We start from the raw sequence: 17,957 nt of genomic DNA on the forward strand, positions 1-17,957 counted from the left end.
CTTTCAGGCCCACCAAAAATGTTGGCTACACAATTCTATTTTTGTTTTATTAGAGGTGGAGCCTCGCTTTGTCCCCCAGGTCGGAGTGCAGTGGCGCCATCGTAGCTCACCATATCCTCAAATTACTGGGCTCAGGTGATCCTCCTGCCTCAGCCTCCCAAAGCGCTGGAACTACAGGCGTGAACCACTGCGCCTGGCACACAATTGGTTTAACCACCACATCATTTTAGCAGCTTAGGAAACCGAAGTCTTGACTTCTATTTTGGCTATTGAAAATACAGTGCAATATAAATCCCGAAACCTCTGCTGAGCTGGATGTGGAGTGGGTGTGGCATCATTTAGAACATGGCAATCTTCAGGTCACACAGGAATGTCTTGTTAATGATACTTCTATGAACAATGCTCCTTGGAGGGAAGTCCACCTCAGCAAGGCTGGAGCAGCAGACGGGACAGCTGAGCCTGGGTTACTTGCCTTGCCTCTGGAATAGGTCTTAGAGCATTGGACTGAAGAGGGGCTGCCTCCTTTTATCCTGGTGTTGGTCTCAGTATCCGTCTGCCCATTCTTGAGAAATGGAAATGGTCAGAAGCTATCCAGGTTCTGATCTGCATCCCTGTGTCTAATTTAAACTTTTATTCCATGGCGTTTTGGGGAGTACCTGTCTCATGAAGAGCCCTGAGGTTACAAGGATAATTAGAGCCTAAATCTAAGGAGCCCATAGTTGGGGAAACTAGTATGTCAATAGCTAATGAGAGCACAGTGTTGTAAGTGCTCATACCAGTTTTCTATTCCTGCATAACAAATTAGCCCAAATTTTGCAGCTTAAAGCAACACCCATTGATTTACTCACAGTTGTGTAGGTCAGAAAACTGGCATGGTGTGGCTGGGTTTTCTGCTCGTGGTGTCATAGGCTGAAATCAAGATGTCTAGAGGCTCTGCGAGGGAAAGGTCTGCCCCAGGCTCCTTCAGGCTGTTGGCACAATTCATGTCCCTGTAGGACTAGGATCCTACAGCTACATTGTTTTGCCAGATCTCTGTTGGAGACCACTCTCAGGTCCTTGCCACATGGTCCCTTTTATCTCATCAACAGAGAACCTCATGTCAATCCTCTCATTCATTAAATATCTCTGATTTCCCTTCTTCAACCAGTCAGAGAACACGGTGAGCTTTTAAAAGACTTGTAATTAGGTCAGACCCACCTAGCTAATCTTCCTACTTTAAGGTCACCTGTGCCACATCACATACCCTAATCACAGGAGTAAAATTCATCATAGCCACTGTCCCAGGGACTATGCAGAAGGTGTACATGAAGGTTAATCTAGGAGGCTACCTTAGAATTCTGCCTACTACATCCAGTGAGAAATGTTCTCTTAAACATTTTCTCTATGAACTCCCCTAGCAGTTTGTTCTGTAACTCTGTCCATGGCACAATATATGTTGCCATTATTGGGGTATATTTCTAAACCTCTTTTCTAGGCTGAAAGCTTCTTGAGATCAGGAACCTTATTCACACCTGTAGCCTTAGATAAGTCTTGGCATGAGGGTGATATTCCCACATCTGCTAAAAATAAATAAATAAATAGTATGCGTATTGTCCTTTGGATTCCTGCTGCTTTTTTTTTTCTTCTTGAGATGGAGTCTCGCTCTGTCTTCCAGGCTGGAGTGCAGTGGCGCAATCTTGGCTCACTGCAAGCTCCGCCTCCTGGGTTCACGCCATTCTCCTGCCTCAGCCTCCCGAGTAGCTGGGACTGCAGGTGCCTGCCACCATGCCCGGCTAATTTTTTGTATTTTTAGTAGAGACGGGGTTTCACCATGTTAGCCAGGATGGTCTCAATCTGCTGACCTTGTGATCCACCCTCCTTGGCCTCCCAAAGTGCTGGGATTACAGGCATGAGCCACCACACCTGGCCTCCTGCTTCTTTTTTAGATCCAGCTCAGAACTTCTCTGACACTTCTCAGGAAGAACTCATTTCTCCCTCCTCTCCACTGTCACTTAGTAAAAATCTCTGTGTGAAATGTATCCCATTGTAGTATTTCAAGTTAGACTGTAGTTTCCTCGAATATAGTACTTTGCTTTTATTCCACTTAATATCCCAGGGCACAGCACAACGTATTAACAGTTCTGTGCTGTTCAGTTAAACAGCTAATTACACATGGGTGTTATTAGTTGTTTAATGTTTAGATTTTAAAAAGGGGGGTTAAAAACCAAGAGGCAACTGGAGAATGGAATTGGGCTGTGACAGACCCTGTGACCTTTGGGTCACAGGTGTGGGGAAGCCAAGAAATACAGAGGCAATGGAGAGGGAAGAAATAGGCAAGTTAATCAAGATGTATTTTTTTTTTAAAGGAGGTATGCTAGGAAACCCCAGGTCTGCTCTTTTCTACATTACAGTGCAGCAAAAAGGAGTGATTATTCTGGCACTGACGGTTGAGGAAACAGTAGTTTTTGTTTTGTTTTTTGTGACCATGTTGTCGATGACCCAGTGGAAGAGATAGTGAAGGAAATGGGAAAGATGGTTTCTGATGCTTAAATAAAGTATGTGTGTTGTGGAGTGTGGGGGGGATGCATTGAAATACATAAGAGCCTTCAGCATGTTAAGTCCTACACATCAATTAAGACTACCTTCCCCAGGAACTTCCTCTGATACCTTCTCTTCCATCCTCACCCCAGGATAAATTAAATGCCCCTCTTTTTGCTCTCCTTGTAGCCTGGCACCTTCATTCATCATTGCATTTACTAGGATCTGTGCATATCATTTTCATTTATGCTTTTCTTTCACCTGACTGTAAGCTCCACAGATTGAAACTCTGTCTTTCTTCTTCATTACATCCACAGCACCTCGCACCATGCCTGGAACACAGTTGGTGATCAGTCTATATTTATAGAATGAATGTGCACAGTAGGACCCTTTCAGACCCAAGCCACAGACCAAAGAGGCAGTCTCCTTATTATCTGCCTTGTGACCACAGGGCCCCACTGGCTGTTCAGATTCAGACATGTGCTGAGCCCAAACATTGTTGTTTATCTAAGACGCTTCTGCTGTTGCTCATCTTGTAAAATACAAAGTAAAAATAGTTCCAGGAAGCTGTGTGGTTAAGACATTCCAGTCTCTGTTTGAGCTCCTAGATAAAGGCTGTTATTGTTAGGAAGTTGGTCATTAATCCAACCTGCCTTTTCTCTGCGCTTTGGTTTCACACCCTTCTAAAGGTACTGATTCTTTTTGTCCTCAGTTGCCCTTAAGCCTGTCACTAGCTGGCTGGTAACTGGAAAAAATAATAACTTTACAGCAGTGGATGTAAGAATGATCTAAAGGTATCAGTTGATCACAAGTTACCTTTGTGCTCTGGGATTGTGACTTTAACTTATTCTCAAAGTGCCTTACCAGATGGCTTATGTTCTCATCTGTAAAATGGGAGAAATGACACCCACCTCACCAGATTATTGAAGAGTGAAAGAAAATAGAGTAGGCAGAGCTTCCTGGAACACAGTAATGGCTAAGAAAACGTCACAGATTGGAATCACAGATTGGAATCCCCTCACTTTGTTCTGCTATGGCCAGACTTTGGGCTATTAAGTTTATCCTAGGCATTATATTTTAAAAGAGGGATGATGTTGACAAATTATCACCCAGAAGCAAATGACCAGATAAGGAATCTGGAAATCAGACCTTATAAGGAGCAGCTGAAAGGAGTTGGGAACATTTAGCCTGCAGAAGAAATAACTATTAATAGGAGTAGAGTGGGGCAGGGCAAGGCCTTAGAAGGGTCTTCAAATAATTGAAGGGCTAACATGTGGAAAAGGATTAGGCCTCAATTCTATTCCACATATATCTAGGGAACTCCTATTATGTGCCAGGAACTGGGAATACAAATAAATGTAAAGTACAATCCTTATCTTTAAGGATCTTAGTCTATGAAGGACGATGACAATGCAAAAGGGGCTACTACAGAGGACTTTACAATGTCCTCTGTAATATGGAGAAGGCAGAGGAGGATTCATTGAACCCAGAGACACTGGGGAAGACTTCACCAAGAAGGTGACATTTGGGTGGACCTTAAAGGAAAACTAGGATTTTTTTTTAGTCAGAGAAGGAGGGGAAGGGCACATAGGCAGCAAGTACAGCATGAACAAAGACAAAAAGGCATCCTCATGGAAAACCTAGGATGCATTGGAAAAGAAGCCGGAAGTGAGCCTGCAATATTTGATTGGAGCCAGATTGTCAAGGGCTTTGATTATTAAGCTAAAGAGCTTGGACTATTTACCTTGAGTGGGTATTGAACTATTTACCTTGAGTGGGTATTGAAGAGCCATCAAAGGCCTTTAAGCAGATTTTTATTTTAAAAGGAAATCTCTAGCACAGCCTGCTGAAAGAGCTACACTGAAGAGAGACAGGAGGCAGGGAAGACAAGACCTCTCAGCATACCAAAGAGAGTCCATGAACTTGACTGTTCCACTGACCATGGGTAAATTTGGGCACATTATTTAAACTTTCTGAACTATTTTTTTTTTAGTTTGTAAATTGAACGTCTACTTTAGAGGGATGTTTCAAGAATCAAGTGAAATAATATATCCAAGACCCTAACATGTGTCTAGTACCCAAATGTTGCTCAGTAAGTGAACACCATTCCCTTCCTTCCCTTTCTCTTAATGGATAGAGTAGACAGAGAAACAGAGTTCTACTTGATGAAGCTAGCATTCATGGGCAAACAGTGGGATAATTCTCTTGGGGAAATGAATACATCACTGGATACATTTAAGAAGGGTATTTCTTTGGTAGAAGATGAATTGAACCAGATCAACCTCTAAAATCTCATTCTTGGCTGGGCACAGTGGCTCATGCCTGCAATCCCAGCACTTTGGGAGGCCAAGGCGAACGGATCACAAGGTCAGGAGATCGAGACCATCCTGGCTAACACGGTGAAACCCCATCTCTACTAAAAATACAAAAAATTAGCCGGGTGTTGTGGTGGGCACCTGTAGTACCAGCTACTCGGGAGGCTGAGGCAGGAGAATGGCATGAACCCAGGAGACGGAGCTTGCAGTGAGCTGAGATTGTGCCACTGCACTCCAGCCTGAGCGACAGAGCGAGACTCCGTCTCAAAAAAAAAAAAAAAAAAAAAACAACAACAACAAAAAAACCTCATTCTTACTCTATGATTCTGTCACCTTTAGGTCATAGTATTATGGAGATGGTCAAGAACCTGAGGTTTGATAGATATTTGATATATATTATGATATATACTTAATATATTGTATATCAAATATCTTATATATATATGATGGAGATGGTTAAGAATCTGAGGTTTGACTTTGTTAAAAGCACCAATTGGCCCCAAAAGAAGTGAATCTTCCTCAAAATGAACATCTGTTACTGAAGTGTACAATTAAAAAGACCCTACCCTAAACAGTCCTTCAGGAGTAACTATACTACAGGAGAAAGAGAGCTGGGTTTCCAACTTAGAGGCCTACATTCCAGTGTCAGAAATTAAAGATTTTGCTATATAGCTTTGGACAGGTCATTCTTTGTGTCTTGGCGTACATTTCTCCATCAGGAAGATGTGAAGGTTGGGCCTCTAAGGGGTCTTCTATTACTAACATTTTGGGATTCTGGGAGTCTTAAGTTATTGAGATCATGAAATTGTGGATGTAAAAATGTTAGGAGATTTCAAGGGTTCCCACAGCAACTATATCACTCACAGTTTATGTCTCAATTTAACAACATCAAATCCACCTAAAATATATTTTTTAAATGTGTCACATGCATTGAGAGTGATACTCATTTGACATTCTTCTTGGAATCGGAACTTTGGAATTCAGTGCATTTCAAGTCTCAGCATTAACTCATCTGCAAATTGGATTAGTTCATATTTCTGGTTGAGAGAGGAGACACTTTCTATAGTATGGCAAAGAAATGAAAATGTCAGTCATCTGTCACAGAAGGAAGAGATGGCTCACTTTAGGCCCTAGATGCCACGTCATCTGGAAGTAGACAAAAAGGAAGACTTGGAGCCAGGAGAGCCACGCGTTGGTCCACACTGTTCCCTCAGAAGGTCCTCCTGGCCAGCTCCTGCTCATCCTCTGAAGTTTTCCCTTTTCTTCTTCTCTGCTCAATAAAACAAGTTCCTCTGTCATCTACGCTTCCTTAGCATTATAGCATTGATCATAGAGTATGATAATTATTGCCTGTGTTACTATTGATTGTCTACAAATTGATAAGGGGCACAGCACTAACATTTATTGGGCACCTGCAATGTGCCAGGTGTGTATATCGTCTTATGTAATCCACACTGCAACCCTTATGGTGTAGGTATTGTTACCCCTCTTTAACTGATGAGACTAGGTCAGAGAAGTTAAATAACTTGCTCAAGATCATATAACTAGTAAATTACTAGTCTGGCTTTGAATCAGGTTTGTTTGTTTCCCAAGCCCCTGTGATTTTGATTGTTCATTCCTTTTTCTTATCTCTGTAACCTGAACTCTTAGTATAAGCCCAGCCTTTTGTATATAGTTAGCCTTTGAACAATGTAGGGGTTAGAGGCGTCAACCCCCTGTACAGTCGAAAATTGCATATAACTTTTTACTCCCCCCAAACTTAACTACTAATAGCCTACTATTGACCAGAAGCCTTACTGATAACAAAGTCTATCAGTCTTACATAACATAATCTTATCACTCTTACAATAAAATAAGCTATAGAAAGAAAATGTTATTAAGAAAATCATATAACAGGCCGGGCGTGGTGGCTCACGCCTGTAATCCCAGCACTTTGGGAGGCCAAGGCGGGCGGATCACGAGGTCAGGAGATTGAGACCGTCCTGGCTAACATGGTAAAACCCCATCTCTACTAAAAATACAAAAAATTAGCCGGGCGTGGTGGTGGGCGCCTATAGTCCCAGCACTTGGGAAGCTGAGGCAGGAGAATGGCGTGAACCTGGAAGGCAGAGCTTGCGGTGAGCCAAGATCGCACCACTGCACTCCAGCCTGGGCAACAGAGCGAGACTCCATCTTAAAAAAAAAAAAAAGAAAAGAAAAAGAAAATCATATAACAGAGAAAATACATTTACAGTACTATACTGTATTTATTGATACCATAAGTTTACTTTGTCTGTTTACAAGGTGAATCATCTGTCTGAAATAGCATGCAACTGCAGCTGTAGACATCAATCTGCAGCACATATCAAGCAATTCAACTTTTTCTTGTCACGTCCTGACTTTTCTCTGCTTCTTGGGAGCACTTCCAGCATCACTAGTGGCACTTCGTATAGGTCCCATGGCGTTATTCAAGATTTACGGTATTGTTCTAAACACGAAGAAAAATACTTGAGAACCGCAAGAGATCACTTTTTACTGCGATATGCAGTTTACTGGAGAGATGAATGGCTCACATGGAGATGATTAGCGTCATAGGTTGTTTTAAGGGATACTCGTAACAGCTGAGCTCACCGCAATGGCAATAGGAGGTGGCTCCAAAATCATTACAGTAGTACCTTATGGACTGCAGTTAACTTCTTGTAGTTATGATTTAATACTGCATCTTTATGTTTGTTTACATTTTTCTCAACTGCAAATGGCACTATGTACATAAGGTCTGTAAATGTTTGTGTGCATAAGTTTTGATAAGTTTTATTTATTTTTTATTTTTTGAGACACGGTCTTGCTCTGTCACCCAGGCTGGCTTGCAGTGATGCAGTCACGGCTCACTGCAACTTCAATCTCCTGGGCTCAGGTGATCCTCCCACCTCAGCCTCTTGAGTAGATGGGACTACAGGCATGCACCACCATGCCTGCCTAATTTTTTGATTTTTTCATAGAGACAAGGTCTCACTTTGTTGCCCAAGGCTGGTCTTGAACTCGTGGGCTCAAGCGATCCTCTCACCTAGTCCTCCCAAAGTTCTGGGATTACACCATGCTTGACAAATTTTAACTTTTTGCAATAGATTTTTATATATTTTGTTGTCATAAGTGATAAAATAGAATCGTTTCTACATATATTTTATGCATTCATTACATAAAACTTTTTCTTGGCCGGGCGCGGTGGCTCAAGCCTGTAATCCCAGCACTTTGGGAGGCCGAGGCGGGTGGATCACGAGGTCAGGAGATCGAGACTATCCTGGCTAACATGGTGAAACCCCGTCTCTACTAAAAATACAAAAAACTAGCCGGGCGTGGTGGCAGGCGCCTGTAGTCTCAGCTACTTGGGAGGCTGAGGCGGGAGAATGGCATGAACCCGGGAGGCGGAGCTTGCAGTGAGCCGAGATCACGCCACTGCACTCCAGCCTGGGAGCACAGCGAGACTCCGTCTCAAAAAAAAAAAAAAAAAAAAAAAAAAAACTTTTTCTTAAATTTTTTGATATTTCTAGGCTACGTGGTTTGTCTGAGTTTTTTCAGATTGTCTCAAACCTCCAAACAATTTTTCAGTGTATTGAAAAAAGTCTGTGTAAAAATGGACCCATACAGTTCAAACCCATGTTGTTCAAGGGTTAACTGTACACAAGAGATTGAATTATTCTTGAATGACAATCCTATTCAATCAATCAGTAAAGATTTGCTATATGGAGCAGTGCTGGGGATTGAGCTAGCCTTTCCTTGACTTGCTATCAGCTTCTGGGGACATCTGCTTTGAAATAAATACTCTCATTAGCTTTGCTGGTGTCTCAGCTCAGCAGGAGAAGCTGTTGATAGTCTCTTGACAGGGCCAGCTGGCATGATAGACTTGTTTAAACCAAATTAGTTTCACATCATTCTAACAACCCTGCTTTAAGGTCCTAATGTCATAAGAGAGACAGAATTCAAAAACAACTGTCATACATATGAAAAGGGCTATACAGAAACTGTACAAGATTCTAAGAGCAAAATGGAGGGAGGGATTAATTCTGCCTATAAGAATTAAGAAAGGTTTCACAAAGAAGGTGGCATTTGAGTTGAGACTCAAAGGATAAGCAGTTTTATTTTTCCATTTGTTTTGTTGGTTTATTTTTAATTTTTATTTTAGGTTTGGGGATACATGTCAGGGTTTGTTACATAGATAAACATGTGTCATGGGGGTTAGTTGTACATATTATTACCTCACCCAGGTATTAAGCTCAGTACCCAATAGTTATTTTTCCTGCTCCTCTCCCACCTCCCACCCTCCCTGTTCAAGTAGACCCCAGTGTCTGTTGTTTTCTTCTTTGTGTTCATAAATTCTTATCATTCATCCCAGTTATAAGTGGAAACATGCAGTGTTTAGTTTTCTATTCCTGCATTAGTTTCCTAAGGATAATAGCCTCCAGCCCTGTTCATGTTCCCACAAAAAATATGATCTCATTCTTTTTTATGGCTGCATAATATTCTGTGGTGTATATGTACAACATTTTTTTTTTTAATCCAGTCTGTCATTCATGGGCATTTAGGTTGATTTCATGTCTTTGCTATTGTGAACAGTGTTGCAATGAACATTTGCATGCATATGTCTTTATGGTAGAATGCTTTATATTCCTCTGGGTATATACCCAGTAATGAGATTGCTGAATCAAATGGTAGTTCTGCTTTTAGCTCTTTGAGGAATTGCCATACTGCTCTCCACAATGGTTGAACTAATTTACACTCCCACCAACAGCGTATAAGGGTTTTCTCCACAACCTCACCAGCATCTGTTATTTTTTGACTTTTTAACAGTAGTCTTTCTGACTGGTATAAGATGGTATCTCATTGTGGTTTTGACTTGCATTTTTTTAATGATCAGTGATAATTGAGCTTGTTTCATATGTTTGTTGGCTGCATTATTTCTTCTTTTGAGAAGTGTCTGCTCATGTCCTTTACCCACTATTTAATGGGGTTGTTTGTTTTTCTCTTATAAATTTGTTTAAGTTCTTTATAGATGCTGGATATTAGACCTTTGTCAGATGCATAATTTGCAAATATTTTCTCTCATTCTGTAGGTTGTCTGTTGATGGTTTCTTTTGCTGTGAAGCTCTTATGTTCAATTAGATTCCATCTGTCCATTTTTGCTTTTGTTGCAATTGCTTTCAATGTCTTTGTCTTGAAATCTTTGCCCGTTCCTATGTCCAGGATGGTATTGTCTAGGTTGTCTTCTAGGGTTTTTCTAGTTTTGGGTTTTACATTTATGTCTTTAGTCCATCTTGAGTTGATTTTCATATATGGTGTGAGGAAGGGGTCCAGCTTCAATCTTCTACATATGGCTATCCAGTTGTCCCAGCACCATTTATTGAATAGGGAGTCTTTTCCCCATTGCTTTTGTCAGCTTTTTCAAAGATCAGTTGGTTGTAGATGTGCGACCTTATTTCTGGAATCTCTATTCTGTTCCACTGGGCTATGTGCCTGTTTTTGTATCAGTACCATGCCGTTTTGGTCACTGTAGCCTTGTAGTATAGCTTGAAGTTGAGTAATGTGATTCCTCCAGCTTTGTTCTTTTTTTTTTTTTTTTTATACTTTTAGTTCTAGGGTACATGTGCACAATGTGCAGGTTTGTTACATATGTATACTTGTGCCATGTTGGTGTGCTGCACCCATCAACTCGTCAGCACCCATCAACTCATCATTTACATCAGGTAGAACTCCCAATGCCATCCATCCCCCCTTCCCCCTCCCCATAATAGGCCCCAGTGTGTGATGTTCCCCTTCCAGAGTCCAGGTGATCTCATTGTTCAATTCCCACCTATGAGTGAGAACACATGGTGTTTGGTTTTCTGTTCTTGCGATAGTTTGCTGAGAATGATGGTTTCCAGCTGCATCCATGTCCCTACAAAGGGCACAAACTCATCCTTTTTAATGGCTGCATAGTATTCCATGGTGTATATGTGCCACATTTTCTTAATCCAGTCTGTCACTGATGGACATTTAGGTTGATTCCAAGTCTTTGCTATTGTGAATAGTGTTGCAATAAACATACATGTGCATGTGTCTTTATAGCAGCATGATTTATAATCCTTTGGGTATATACTCAGTAATGGGATGGCTGAGTCATGTGGTATTTCTAGTTCTAGATCCTTGAGGAATCGCCATACTGTTTTCCACAATGGTTGAACCAGTTTACAATCCCACCAACAGTGTAAAAGTGTTCCTATTTCTCCACATCCTCTCCAGCACCTGTTGTTTCCTGACTTTTTAATGATTGCCATTCTAACTGGTGTGAGATGGTATCTCATTGTGGTTTTGATTTGCATTTCTCTGATGGCCAGTGATGATGAGCATTTTTTCATGTATCTGTTAGCTGTATGCATGTCTTCTTTTGAGAAATGTCTGTTCATAACCTTTGCCCACTTTTTGATGGGGTTGTTTTTTTCTTGTAAATTTGTTTGAGTTCTTTGTGGGTTCTGGATATTAGCCCTTTGTCAGATGAGTAGATTGCAAAAATTTTCTCCCATTCTGTAGGTCGCCTGTTCACTCTGATGGTACTTTCTTTTGCTGTGCAGAAGCTCTTTAGTTTAATTAGATTGCATTTGTCAATTTTGGCTTTTGTTGCCATTGCTTTTGGTGTTTTAGACATGAAGTCCTTGCCCATGCCTATGTCCTGAATGGTATTACCTAGGTTTTCTTCTAGGGTTTTTATGGTTTTAGGTCTAGCATTTAAGTCTCTAATCCATCTTGAATTAATATTTGTATAAGGAGTAAGGAAAGGATCCAGTTTCAGCTTTCTACTTATGGCTAGCCAATTTTCCCAGCACCATTTATTAAATAGGGAATCCTTTCCCCATTTCTTGTTTTTCTCAGGTTTGTCAAAGATCAGATGGCTGTAGCTGTGTGGTATTATTTCTGAGGGCTCTATTCTGTTCCATTGGTCTATATCTCTGTTTTGGTACCAGTACCATGCTGTTTTGGTTACTGTAGCCTTGTAGTATAGTTTGAAGTCAGGTAGCGTGATGCCTCCAGCTTTGTTCTTTTGACTTAGGATTGTCTTGGCAATGCGGGCTCTTTTTTGGTTCCATATGAACTTTAAAGCAGTTTTTTCCAATTCTGTGAAGAAAGTCATTTGTAGCTTGATGGGGATGGCATTGAATCTATAAATTACCTGGGCAGTATGGCCATTTTCATGATATTGATTCTTCCTATCCATGAGCATGGAATGTTCTTCCATTTGTTTGTGTCCTCTTTTATTTCACTGAGCAGTGGTTTGTAGTTCTCCTTGAAGAGGTCCTTTACATCCCTTGTAAGTTGGATTCCTAGGTATTTTATTCTCTTTGAAGCAATTGTGAATGGAAGTTCATTCATGATTTGGCTCTCTGTTTGTCTGTTATTGGTGTATAAGAATGCTTGTGATTTTTGCACATTAATTTTGTATCCTGAGACTTTGCTGAAGTTGCTTATCAGCTTAAGGAGATTTTGGGCTGAGATGATGGGGTTTTCTAAATATACAATCATGTCATCTGCAAACAGGGACAATTTGACTTCTTCTTTTCCTAATTGAATACCCTTTATTTCTTTCTCTTGCCTGATTGCCCTAGCCAGAACTTCCAACACTATGTTGAATAGGAGTGGTGAGAGAGGGCATCCCTGTCTTGTGCCAGTTTTCAAAGGGAATGCTTCCAGTTTTTGCCCATTCAGTATGATACTGGCTATGGGTTTGTCATAAATAGCTCTTATTATTTTGAGATACGTTCCATCAATACCGAATTTATTGAGAGTTTTTAGTATGAAGGGCTGTTGAATTTTGTCAACGGCCTTTTCTGCATCTATTGAGATAATCATGTGGTTTTTTTCTTTGGTTCTGTTTATATGCTGGATTACGTTTATTGATTTGCGTATGTTGAACCAGACTTGCATCCCAAGGATGAAGCCCACTTGATCATAGTGGATAAGCTTTTTAATGTGCTGCTGGATTCGGTTTGCCAGGATTTTATTGAGGATTTTTTGCATGGATGTTCATCAGGTATATTGGTCTAAAATTCTCTTTTTTTGTTGTGTCTCTGCTAGGCTTTGGTATCAGGATGATCAGCTTTGTTATTTTTGCTTAGGATTGCCTTGGCTATTTGAGTTCTTTTTTGGTTCCGTATAAATTTTAAAATATTTTTTTTCTAGTTCTGTGAAGAATGTTGTTGGTAGTTTGATAGGAATAGCACTAAATCTGTAAATTGCTTTGGGCAGTATAGCCATTTTAATGATATTGATTCTTCCTATCCGTAAGCATGGAATGGTTTTCCATTTGTTTGTGTCTTCTTTGATTTCTTCGAGCAGTGTTTTGTAATCCTCATTGTAGAGCTCTTTCACTTTCCTGGTTAGCTGTATTCCCAGATATTTTATTTTATTTTTTTGTGGCAGTTGTAAATGGGATTGCCTACCCAATTTGGCTGTCAGTTTAGTTGGTGGGTTTATAGGAATGCTAGTGATTTTTGTACATTGATTTTGTATCCTGCAATTTTGCTGAAGTTATTTATCAGCTGAAGGAGCTTTCACAGGCCAAGACTATGGGGTTTTCTAGATACAGAATCATGTTGGCTGGGCGCGGTAGCTCACGCCTGTAATCCCAGCACTTTGGGAGGCCGAGGCGGGTGGATCATGAGGTCAGGAAATCGAGACCATCCTGGCTAACATGGTGAAACCGCGTCTCTCCTAAAAACACACACAACAAATTAGCCAGGCATGGTGGCGGGCACCTGTAGTCCCAGCTACTCTGGAGACTGAGGCAGAAGAATGGTGTGAACCTGGGAGGCGGAGCTTGAAGTGAGCCGAGATCATGCCACTGCACTCCAGCCTGGGCGACAGAGAGAGACTCTGTCTCAAAAAACAAAACAAACAAACAAACAAAAAAGAATCATGTTGTCTGCAAACAGAGATAGTCTGACTTCCTCTCTTTCTATTTGGATGTCCTTTCTTTCTCTCGCCTGATTGCTTTGACCAGGAATAGAAGTGGTGAGAGATGGCATCCTTGTCTTGTGCTGGTTTTCAAGAGGAATGCTTTCAGCTTTCGCCATTCAGGATAATGTTGGCTGTGGATTTGTCATAGATGGCTGTTATTATTTTGATGTTTGTTCCTTCAGTACCTAGTTTATTGAGAGTTTTTAACATGAAGAGATGCTGAATTTTATCAGAAGCCTTTTCTGCATCTATTGAAATAATCATGTGTTTTTTGTCTGTAGTTCTGCTTATGTGATGAATCACATTTATTGACTTTTGTATGTTGAACCAACCTGCCATCCCAGGAATGAAGCTTGCAAGTATTTTGTTGAGTATTTTTGCATTGATGTTTATCAAGGATATTGGGGCTGAAGTTTTCTTTTTTTGTTGTGTCTCTACCAGGTTTTGGTATCAAGATGATGCTGGCCTCATAGAATGAGTTGAGAAGTCCTTCCTCTTTAATTTTTTGGAATATTTGCTGTAGGAATGGTACCAGCTCTTCTTTGTACATCTGACAGAATTCAGTTGTGAATTCATCAGGTCCTGGTTTTTTTTGGGTTTTTTTTTGTTTGTTTTTTTTTGGTCAGTAGGCTATTTATTACTGATTCAATTTTGGAACCTGTTATTGGTCTGCTCAGGGAATCAGTTTCTTCCTGGCTTAGTCTTGGGAGTGTGTATGTATCCAGGAATTTATCCATGTCTTCTAGGTTTTCTAGTTTGTATGTGTAGAGGTGTTCATAGTAGTTTCTGATGGTTGCTTTTATTTCTGTGGGGTCAGTAGTAACCCCTTTGTCATTTCTAATTATGTTTATTTGGATTTTCTCTTTTCTTCTTAATTAGTCTAGCTAGTAGCCTGTCTCCTTTATTAAATTTTTTTCAAAAAACCAATTCCTGGATTCATTGATCTTTTGAACAGTTTTTTGTGTCTTGGTATTTTCAGTTCGGCTCTGATTTTTGTTATTTCTCATATTCTGCTAGCTTTGGGGTTGATTTGTTCTTGCCTCTTGAATTTCTTCAGTTGTGAAGTTAGGTTGTAAACTTGAGATCTTCCTACCTTTTTGATGTGGGCACTTAGTGCTATAAATTTCTCTCTTAACACTGTCTTAGCTGTGTCCCAGAGATTCTGGTATGTTACATGTTTGTTCTCATTATTTTCAAAGAACGTCTTTATTTCTGCCTTAATTTCATTATTTACCCAAAAGTCATTCAGGATACAATGTTTAATTTCTGGTAATTGTATGGTAATTTCCATTTAATTGAGCAATTTTCATTGTGTTGACTTCTACTTTTATTGCACTGTGGTCTGAGAGTGTGTTTGGTATGATTTCAGTTTTTTTACATTTGTTGAGGATTGTTTAATGTCCAATTATGTGGTCATTTTTGGAGTATGTGCCATGTGACAATGAGAAGAATGTATATTGTGTTCTTTTTGGATGGAGACTTCTATAAAAGTCTATTGGATCCATTTGGTCCAATGCTGAGTTTAGGTCCTGAATATCTTTGTTAATTTTCTGCCTCAATGATCTAATACTGTCAGTGGAATGTTGAAGTCCCCCACTATTATTGTGTGGGAGTCTATGTCTCTTTGTAGGTCTCTGAGAACTTGCTTTATGAATCTGGGTGCTCCTGCATTGGGGGCATATATATTTAGGATAATTAGGTCTTCTTGAATTGAACCCTTCACCATTACATAATGCACTTGCTTGTCTTTTTTGATCTTTGTTGGTTTGAAATCTGTTTTGTCTGAAATCAGGATTGTAACCCCTGCTTGCTTTTTTATGTTTTCTGTTTCCTTGGAAGATTTTTCTTCATCCCTTTATTAATATTTTGAGCCATGAGTGTCATTACATGTGAGATGGGTCTCTTGAAGACAGCATACCATTGGGTCTTACTTTTTTTTATCCAGCTTGCCACTCTGTGCCTTTTAAATGGGGCATTTAGTCTGTTTACATTCAAGGTGCATATTTATATGTATGGATTTGATCCTGTCATTGTGCTGTTAGCTGGTTATTATGTTGGCTTATTTGTGTGATTGCTTTAGAGTGACACTGGTCTGTGTGTTTAAGTGTGTTTTTGTATTAGCTGATAGTGGTCTTTCCTTTCTATATTTAGTTCTCCTTTCAAGATCTCTTATAAGGCAGGTCTGGTGGTAATGAAGTCCCTCAACATTTGCTTATTGGAAAAGGGTATTATTTCTCCTTCACTGAGGAAGCTTAGTTTGGCTGGATATGAAATGATTGGTTGAAGTTTTTTTCTTTAAGAATGTTGAATATAGGCCCCCAATCTCCTTTGGCTTGTATGGTTCCAGCTGAGAGGTCTGCTGTTAGCCTGATGGGGATCCCTTTGTAGGTGACCTGCCCTTTCTCTCTAGCTGCCTTTAATATTCATTCTTTCATTCTGACCTTGGAAAATCTGATGATAATGTGTCTTTGGGATGATCTTGTATAGAATCTTTCAGGAACAAAGTTGGGGAAATTTTCATGGATGATATCCTGAAATATATTTTCCAAGTTGATTTTCTTTCTCCCACTCCCTTTCAGGAATGCCAGTGATTCATAGATCTGGCCTCTTTATATAATCCCATACATCTCAGAGGTTTTGTTCAATCCTTTTTATTCTTTTTTCTTAATTTTTTTCTGTCTGATTTCAGAGAACTAGTCTTCAAGTTTTGAGATTCTTTCTTTAGCTTGGTTTATTCTGCTGTTAACATTTGTGATTGCATTGTGAAATTCTTGTATTGTGTTATTCAATTCTGTCAGACTCAGTAGGTTCTTTTTTTGTACTAGCTATTCTGTTCTTCAGCTCCTGTATCACTTTATTGTAATTCTTATTTTCCTTGAATTGGGTTTTGCCATCCTTGTTCCTATTTTTGTTCCTATCCATATTCAGAATGCAATTTCTGTCATTCCAGCCAGTTTGGCCAGGTTAAAAACTCTTGTTGAAGAACTGGTGCAGTCCTATGGAGGACATATGACACTGGCCATTTGAGTTACTGGAGTTTTTGCATTGGTTCTTTCTCATCTCTGCATTGTGAGTGTTCCTTTAACTGCAGTGTAGATTGAGTACAGAAAATAGACTTCTTTTCTGGATTTTTCTACTGGGTCAAGGTTTTGCATAGGGTCTTTATTTGAAGTTGACTTCTTGTCTCTGGTTTCAGAGGGGGATATGTTAGTGAGGTATTTTTGGTGTTGGAGCTTTGGGGTGTGAGCCAGCAGGTGGCATTTGGGATTCTTGGTCAGTTGGTAGACTTTTGCTTAGTTGTGTGGCTCCCCTATGTTTCCTAAGATTTGCAGCTGTGTTTCCTCTCAGTGCTCTGAAAGTGTGGGTTCCTCTCCTTCTTGAGTGCTGGCTGTAGCTCATGACTTGACACTCCTGGGCTGCCCACTGCAGCTCTGGGGAGATCTCAGTGTTAATGTTTCTTCCCCAGCTTAGAGGCAACAGAGGAAGAGATCTTAGTAGTAGTTGTGGCCAAGGATCGTTTGCTTGTCTCCTAGGGGCTCCACCCCAGGGAAATGCAGGTCAGTAATCACTCAGCGCAGTCAGCCCAAGATGCAGGGTTTGTGCTATGGGCTGAAGCCAGTGGTTCCCTGTCTGATGACAAGCTGTGGTGGGTGTGTGGGACCCATAGGAGATGGACTGGCCTCATCTCGTTGGGTCAACTACAGCTTGGAGGTATGGATAAGGCACTTAGGGTCTTTGCCCATTCATTAGTCCAAGGGTGGCAAGGGCAGTTCCACTGCAGAGGCATGGTTGAGAGGCTATCAGTTGCCCCTGGAGGCTCTGTGCAGGGAGTTGCTGAGTTGGTACTGGTATGATAGCTCTGGCAGGGGATGGCTGGAGGCCCAGGCCTCGAGAACCTGCCTGGTGAGGAGATATGGGAATGGGCACCCACTTAACACTCTGGCTACTTTTCCATAGGGCTGCTGCAGTATGCTTGTGGCCTGCTCCAGTTCCCAGTTGCCTTGGATTTTCCAGAACCAGGAGATGTCACCAGTGAAGGCTATAAGATAGCAAAGATGGCAGCCAGTCCCTCCCTCTGGGAGCTTTGTCCCAGAGAGGTACCAGCCTGTTGTGGGCCCAAAGGCACCTGTAGGAAGTGACTGGGGACCCCAGTTGGGAGGTTCT

The 17,957-nt window shown here is 40.7% G+C and overlaps 1 long non-coding RNA gene across 4 annotated transcripts in view; it reads left to right on the forward strand.

Annotated features, from left to right (window-relative positions):
• The window catches only part of LOC103884030, a 102,417-nt gene that overhangs the window by 378 nt on the left and 84,082 nt on the right, over nt 1–17,957 (forward strand). The window contains exon 2 of one of the 4 annotated variants that reach the window (XR_004184471.1): nt 54–528. The exons of the other annotated variants lie outside the window; for them this stretch is intronic. This is a non-coding gene — a long non-coding RNA (uncharacterized LOC103884030). Of the gene's footprint in view, nt 1–53; nt 529–17,957 lie in introns of those variants that run through there. 4 annotated transcript variants of the gene reach the window in all.

Source organism: Papio anubis, chromosome 1 (assembly GCF_008728515.1).
Source record: "Papio anubis isolate 15944 chromosome 1, Panubis1.0, whole genome shotgun sequence".
NCBI classification, from domain to species: domain Eukaryota; kingdom Metazoa; phylum Chordata; class Mammalia; order Primates; family Cercopithecidae; genus Papio; species Papio anubis.